Source organism: Caretta caretta, chromosome 20, assembly GCF_965140235.1.
Source record: "Caretta caretta isolate rCarCar2 chromosome 20, rCarCar1.hap1, whole genome shotgun sequence".
NCBI classification, from domain to species: Eukaryota; Metazoa; Chordata; order Testudines; family Cheloniidae; genus Caretta; species Caretta caretta.
The window spans coordinates 10,501,053-10,508,813 of NC_134225.1; the positions used below are offsets into that span (position 1 = coordinate 10,501,053).

The 7,761-nt window shown below is 43.1% G+C and overlaps 1 long non-coding RNA gene across 1 annotated transcript; it reads right to left on the reverse strand.

The window, feature by feature from the left end:
* Positions 1–1,288: 1,288 nt before the first annotated feature.
* LOC142069682 (uncharacterized) lies at positions 1,289–6,980 on the reverse strand. The gene is made up of 4 exons (XR_012665633.1): positions 6,459–6,980; positions 5,889–5,946; positions 4,779–5,259; positions 1,289–1,356 (listed from the first exon to the last, which is right to left on the reverse strand). It is a non-coding gene; the product is annotated as an uncharacterized LOC142069682 (long non-coding RNA).
* Between the last annotated feature and the right edge of the window lie 781 nt (positions 6,981–7,761).

Sequence of the window (7,761 nt, forward strand, 5' to 3'; positions counted from 1 at the left end):
TTAAAACCGGGAACCTGAGAGCAGAAATACGTTTTGGGAAGGCTTTAACCATCACCATCAATCTGATCGTGCATGGGGTTTTTGACAACATCATAGAGAGAAATCAGAGGAGAGACGTTCTGCTTGACCATATGTGAACATGGACACCGTGCAGCTCTCGTGTGTCTTATCAAGGTGCCTTACACAAAAAAGAATTTCTTAGATGTGTTCCCTTGTGATTTGGCTCCCTGGCGACAAGCTGTCTCAGAGACCCCTAGGTTTGTATCGCGCATCCACACAACCAACCTGGTGAACACTGGCTTGCCTTGTGTCTGGCGGAGCGTAACCGTGGAGAGTTTTTAGACTCATACGGGCACCCCCCGAAGAGCATGTTGTTTCCTAAAAGCATTATGAAATGTTTAAACAAAAATGCCACAGGCATTGTGTTTCACAGTAGACAATTACAAGACCCCCGCTCTGTCGCCTGTGGCTATCACTGAGTGTTTTTCTTACATCATCAGAGCAAGGGTTTATCTTTTGACCGGATTTTAAAATTGTATTCTAACGACTTAGTGCAAAACGACCGGATGGTGATGAATTTTCTAAAAAATACATTTAAATTCTTGGGCATGCCTAGCCTTGCTCAAAATGTGTTTCAACAAGCCCAGACATGTGTATCTTGCAATGCTTTTTATAGCCATGTTATCCAATATTCTCAGGCATAACAGACAATGTTTTGTTTGGCATTATCCAACACATTTTTTATAAAGTAACTTTTCCCACAGTTGCTAGGCCCCGCGAGAATTGCAGAAAAGGGGTGTTTCCACCTCGTATCCATTTTAAAATCCGTAGGGCAGGGTTTTAAAGCCTTCTCCTAGGACCCTCTTGTTGTAAATGACTTTCTGTGTTTTCTTAAGGGTTTTGGTCTCTATTTACCACTGATTTTTGCTCCTTACGATAGAGGGCTGCTGCACCTCTCTCTTTTTTGAGGTGTTTTCTCGCAGGCCCGTGCAATAGTCCAGGACTAGATCTTTCAAACTGTCAAAGTTGATCTTTTGACAGTTTGCCTAGTTCAGGGTAATACCTTTGACTTTCATACAGGCCTTTCCTCCCGACCTGTATACCGGTATGTTTTCGGGCCTGCCGACACAAACTCGGTGATGTGTTGATCTGGCGGGATCTCGCTCGTGAGGGAATTTAGAAAGAGTTTAGCGATTTGGCGTTTAGCGGGGTTAAACCTGATCTCGTGTTGGCACAAACGCACGCCTTCTTTCTGGTAGAAATCGTTCATGTACTTATTTTGTTTTTTTTCATCTGTGCACCAGCTGGGATACCCTGAAGCCTCTTGTTTCTGGCGGAGGTGTCATTTGATGTACTCTGAAAAGAGTTCATCAGATTTTTCATTAAAAAGCCAGATTTCATATATTTTTGCCACCGCATACCCCTTCGTTATGGCCGCGTTCAATTCCACCGTGCACCAAGTCCCCAGGATGGCCCTCTCCTTGTCAGTATGGATGCACATCTCCCGCTGCTCGGTTTCCGCACAGGTTCGGCATAGCGGGAACATAAGCTTGCCACCCACTCTGACAGGTAAGAATGGGAAAAAGAAGCCTTGTGTGGGGTACACTTTAAGTTTTGCAATTCCAAAATAATTTGCAAGGGGTCCAAATTTGTCATAAACTATATCGGGGTGTCCGATAGGGTATTCTTTGGTTTTCTTTACAAAAGGGTAGAAGCTGGTAAAATCATAATAGTGGATTTCTTCCCCGGAGTTAAGTTTGTAATATAGACAGATAGCGTTTGTCCTCCCCCCAAAAAGAGCATCCCTAGGCACGAGAGGCTTGGGCAACTGGGCTCATTTTCAATACCTGCAAGCTCCCTGTTTGTTTCTTTCATCACTTCCCACTCATGCTCCCAAAGAGTCCTCACTACAAAACCAAGTTATTTCAGATAGTCGGTCTTGAGCTGCGTCTTGTAATAAGGAAACCCAAAAGTTGTCCCCGTCATAGGGTTTTGTGCTTTTTCACAATGACAGGTGGCACAACCGTGGAAAAGAACACCCATTAAACTCTAAGGCTGTGTGTACCCTGTCAACACTGGCATAAGCCTCTAAAGAGTAGGAGCCTACCTGTAGTTCCCCACCCTGTAAAGCATGCCCTATTTGGATAGTTTCTTGGTGAGAGGTATACAACAGCCACTGAATAGATGGGGTCGAATATCTTTTTCTGCATGTGATCATTGTCTGGAGGGAGAAGAGCTACCGTGTTAGGCTCCAAAAACATAAACCTGTACATAGCCATGCAGGCAGATGCAGTGTTATGTACCAGAATGGATCTATACACAGTTTTATCTCAGTGAATTTACCAGGTTCTCTCTCTACTAGATCTCCCTTCTCCATCATTTTCATAATCTCTTTTCTGTATAGGATACAAAGCTGTCTCAAAATATTGACATCCTGCTGACAGTAATATGCGAGCTCTTTCTGCAAGTCAAACGTCTCCTACCTGTGGGCCTGCTACCAGTCGAGAAACTCTGCTTTTTCCCTGGGCATCATGCTTTCTACACCATAGTGCTCCACATCGGGCATAGGCCCCACGTCATTTTGATTTTCTAAAGTGTTCAAAAAATGTGGAAAATACCCTTTGCACCCTTCAAACCCCATCACCTGCAGGAGCTTACCAAGCTTCATGGGCAAAAAGTTTAAAGAGTCTATAAAACGAATGCCCAGGGCCTTAACTTCCACACACATTAGTTTACTACCCTGAGTGATCAGTTCTAGGCACATCTTTTCCTTCAGTAACTGTCTAATGATGAAGTATGCATCGTAACCTTTGGAATTGTGCGCCTGGAATGTGTAGACCCGGAACTCTTTGCCAATAAAGGTCTGAACAAACATAGAAAGACACTCATCACCCTTAAATTCCCAGGACTTTTCCGGCTTGAGGGACATAGGAAAAATGTAATTGGGAGTGTGCAACCCAGTCTCCTGTGTGTATTTGGAATCATAACAAATACACTTTTCTGAGGATTCGGGCTTTCTAAGGCTGTCCATAAAACCGAGGTGACCGTCTACATCACCAGCGATCAAACCCTGACCCTGCTTACAGCGCCTCCCTTTACGTCTGTGCCACTTGTCCACGTAAGACTGACCCTTATCGCACAATGTTTTAGACAGGCATTCAGCTTGTTCTGTCGATGCCCAGTCGATGTGTCTGTCTAAACGCTCTCTGGACTGACAATACAGTCTACAGCGAGGACACCTCAGCTGCACGTCCACGCTGTCTGAGCAGGTTACGCTCAAGCAGAGGCAGCAGCTGTACCTGCGAGAGTGGCCGTGACTGTGCACCGTGGGGCAAAACTCACCATAATTTTTTGCTCCAAACAACTTTTTCACAACCCCATAGTAATGCTCATCGTGCAACAGGATGAAATAAGTCTTGGGGTAAACTGCCCCCCCGCCCGTTTAAAAAAAGCCCCTTTCGCCGCATACAGCACCACCTGTGTGTTGACTCCTAAATGCTGTTCAGACATTGCTACGTCACTGAGCATCATCTTTTTTTCATCTGACCAGCCCAGTTTCTCATGCAACTTTCTCGCCCCCGCTAACGATTCTGCATCCGTAGGTTTATGGTCGGACATGACGGCCAAGAGCCCACGCGCAAAACACAGATTGGTAGCCGTGTAAGTCAGGTCTACTAAACATTGTCTCTTTTTTATGGATGATTTGACTACTGAGGATAGAATTTAAAACTCTACGAGCGGCCCCCACCCCTGTTTTTTTAAAACTGTCCCAACGAGGTGCAATGTCCCATTGACATGCAACTCTATTGCTCTGTGGCAGCTTTGAGGTCTGATTGAAGAAATCCTCAGCAGACAGCTCATCCCTAGTTCTTCAGACCGAAAACAACGGGTTAGTTCAATTACGGCTCTCTAAATGTAACTGAACATAATCATCAGGGCCTACCCTACCATTAACGTCATCGAGAACTAACTGTATCCCCCTGTGTATGGCTTCAACAACCTGCTGAGCTGAATTTATTCGCTCAAGATTGACAAAATGAAATTCCTCACAATACACCAACCCCCCAAATCTAGGTAATTCACGTTGCCAACTTCTCACTCTCTCCATACACACCTCTGCATTTTCAGGGTTACTTGGGGATTCTTCTACGGGACCATCTACATCAGATGCTATTTGAGAGTCAGACTGTGAGGCGCCTCCATGAGGGTCATCGGGAGGAAATGGGGACCCATCATTCTAGAGAGCCCTCTGGGGAATTTTCTAAACCAGACTCTGTGTGAGAGTCTGATTCCACCTCCCCATTTTCAGACATTCCAGTTTGAGAGCCTCCAGTCGAGGGCATCTCTTTTTGTCCCCCCTCCCCATTACCTCTTTAGCCCTTTTTAAAATTTTTACAGCGACCCTGGCCTGGAACTTTTTGGCAGCCGTTTGTTTGTCCACCAAGCGCTGTCCCCCCTTTTGTTTACACCTGAGCTGATGTGTATCCTTGAGGGTGCCCCTTTTACCCAGGCCCCTTTCCACAACTAGTCACGCCTGCGCAGAGCCAAAAATGGAAGTATTTTTCAAAAAGTCACCCACCAAAGCTTTTGCTTTCTTGATGTGCTTTCCAGCCCTCCTTTCTTTTAGACCCCCTGAAGATACACCGTTCACTGGTATTCTGAACGAAGCATCATATTTTCCCCAAACCTTTTTAGAATGCCGTTCTTTTAGAACCCCCGAGGATACAGCATCCCTCAGTCTTCTGAACGAAGCATCGTAGGTGGGCGTTTTCACTCACGGTTTTCTCAGGGCTTGGTGTGGAGGTGGCCGCTGAGGAACTGGAGTTGTGTTTGCGTGGTTGGTTTTTACCAGAGTCTTTTGTTTTGTCCTTGGCTTTGACGTATTTGAGGTTTGGACTGCCCTGATGCTTCATCTGCACTCTTGTGCTGTTTTGAGTTGTTAAAGGTCTCAAAGCAGATTTCTGGTTCTTTGGCTGGTCTGGTGGAGGTGTCCCTGTCGCTCTGACTACAGCATTGTCAGGAGAACTGCACATACCCGATTAGGGGGGAAGGAACATATTACAAAACTTAACTTTACCATCTTTCTCACCCACACCGATGTATTTACTTAAAATACAAAACCTCATAACCTCCCAAACACAGTATATTTACTGGGCTTCATCCATCCATCTGGTGAATTTTTCTTTTCAGCTGTCTCTTTTCTTTTTCTTTTAAGCTTGTTTACCCTCTGGTCTAAGGGTCTCTCATGTTTTGACCGTACTGTGGAGCAGACAATATGATTATGATTATGATTATTATAAATCACATGAAACTGTCTTGTAAACTTAAAAATAAAATATTCATTAGGGTGTTTTTCTATTTAAAAAGTCAGAGCTTTAAAATAAAATAATCCATTTCAGGCTGTACAACAAACAGGAGTGTTGAGTTTATTTCTACCACTTTAAAACAAAAAACAACAAACCCGCAAACATTTTTTAAATGCACCTCATTTTGCAAAATAAGAACCAAACTGCTTTTAAAATCAACTTTTAAAATCCAGTTTAAAACACATTTTGCACATGAAAAAAGCACCCTGTTAATTTGAAACACACCATTACCATCAGTTTGCAGCCATATACTTAAAAAAAAAAACACCTATGTTTTTTTACACAGAGAGAGAGAGAGAGTTTAAAACACAGTTTGCAACAAAATACTTTTCAATAAACCCACATGCATTTAAAAGCCAATTGCAGAAAGTTACGCCCCCCCCCAACCCCACCCCCATGTGTGTTTGGGCCTTTGGATTAAAGAACAAGCAAAAATGTTAGTTAGTTTTACCCCCAAATCCCTATCCAACCTGTGTAATACCTGAAGTTATTAAGCGAAACTACAATTAAATTGGTTTTTACCTTGGCCCGGTGATGAAATGCAGTTTAAAGTGATTGGTTCCATGCTAAACAGATCACACTGCAAGAAACATAGGCACCATTATGTACTAAGACAGCATGGCCAACGAGTGATATAATAGAATATATATTTTCAGAGTTAAAAACAGGGAGCATGGCTCCTTTTGCAGTCCAGCAGCCATTCAAGAGAGTTTCTGTTGAAAGAGTCTCCAAAATACATGAGGTTTTTACACCATCCTAAGCCTTTGTTTCAAACAGACTTCAAAATAGGAGCTAGCAGGTTGATTTGATCGCTACAACTCTCAAATAATAGCTACTTAAGGACGTTAGGCACCCCTCCCTAACATTCCCTTTTGTGATCTGGGGTGGGGGAATTTGTTATACCAATAAAATAAAAACCAGCAGGATCTTATTAAAAGGGAAAAGGCAAAATGCCACATTTATTGTGAATACAGAAAGAATCATAGTAAGCAGTTAGTTATAGCTATAACATTCCATTCAATTTCATATTTATTCACACATTCATTCATACACACACACACAGAGGTTCTGCAAGGTTGTTATCATAGTTACCAGCCTTAGAGTTGCTCATGCCAAGCCACTGGCCAGGTGGCCTGGACACGAGGAGGGAGCAGGGCCTTGTCAGATGCACATCTGACGCTCCTGGAAGTTGGTTTGCAGAATCAGAATCCAAAGTTTTCCGTTTCTAGAGTCCATTTTTATAGGAATTTATTCCTATGCCAGCCTATGGGAATTGCTTCATCATGCTGTTGCTGAATCAATCAGCAGATGGCACATTCCTGACGGCTCCGTCTTGTTCTTCGGTTCTCCCATCCTTGAGGCTGTTGGGTGGATTCCAGTCTGCCCTCCGGGGGTCCTCTGGTTGACGCCTTCTTTGGCCGACGGACACTGGATTCTTAGGCTGGCACCTCCCTGATCATTCAGTTATTATCCACACCAAGCATCCATCCACATACATCCTCTATCTCTATTTTAAAGCACAATTGTTAACAAAGCCAGATAAATACAACAAAAGGGCGGGGAGTCTCTGTGTGCTGTTTCTGTTGTTACAAAGTGTTGCTTTGAGAACAGACTCTGTCTCGGATGTACTAACACAATTAGCAGCTTGCAACTTTCACACGGAGAGGGAGAGAAACAGTACCAAAACCCAAGAGACCTCTTAATTAGTAATACCCTGGAATTTAAACTATGGGGAATCAAACTCATTTGTGATTTTAATACAGAACTTCTTTAGTATGATCCAACAAATTAAGCTGTCTGCACAACCGAGCTGCTTTTGACCACATTTTTTTCCTTTTAGTTAAAATACATTTTTCTGTAGGGCCTTCTTACAGTATTAAACAGTAAATCGCCAATCCGTAATGTAACTGTACCAAGTGGGGACCCTTTGCAGATCTCAGTAAATGTCTTTGGGGCTTGTTTTTTAAACATGTTTCTTTCATGCTTAAAGTTTGGGGTGGGGGGTTGAAATAAAATGGTTGTATCACAACCATAATAAGCACCCACAGCTTTTAAAAATTTGTCTTTCGAGCAAATGATTGTTCTAAAGCATGGTGAAGATTTGTGAACCCTTCAAACATTTCAGTTTTGGGTTAGACCCGTGTGTGTGTGTGTGTGTGTGTGTGGTGGGATTTTTTGGTTGGTTGTTTTGGTTTTTTTGGGTAAATATAGTATTTTAAACTTTTAATGGCTTTGAATTGCTAGAAAGAATGACCCATAGCATTCAAACAACTCCTGGGTCATATTTAAACTGTCCAGTCGAGTTCTGCCAGTTCCTGGGTCATTTTCACTGTCCAATAGTGCTCTACCAACTCCAGGGATTATATTTAAACTGCCCAATAGCATCTGCGAATTC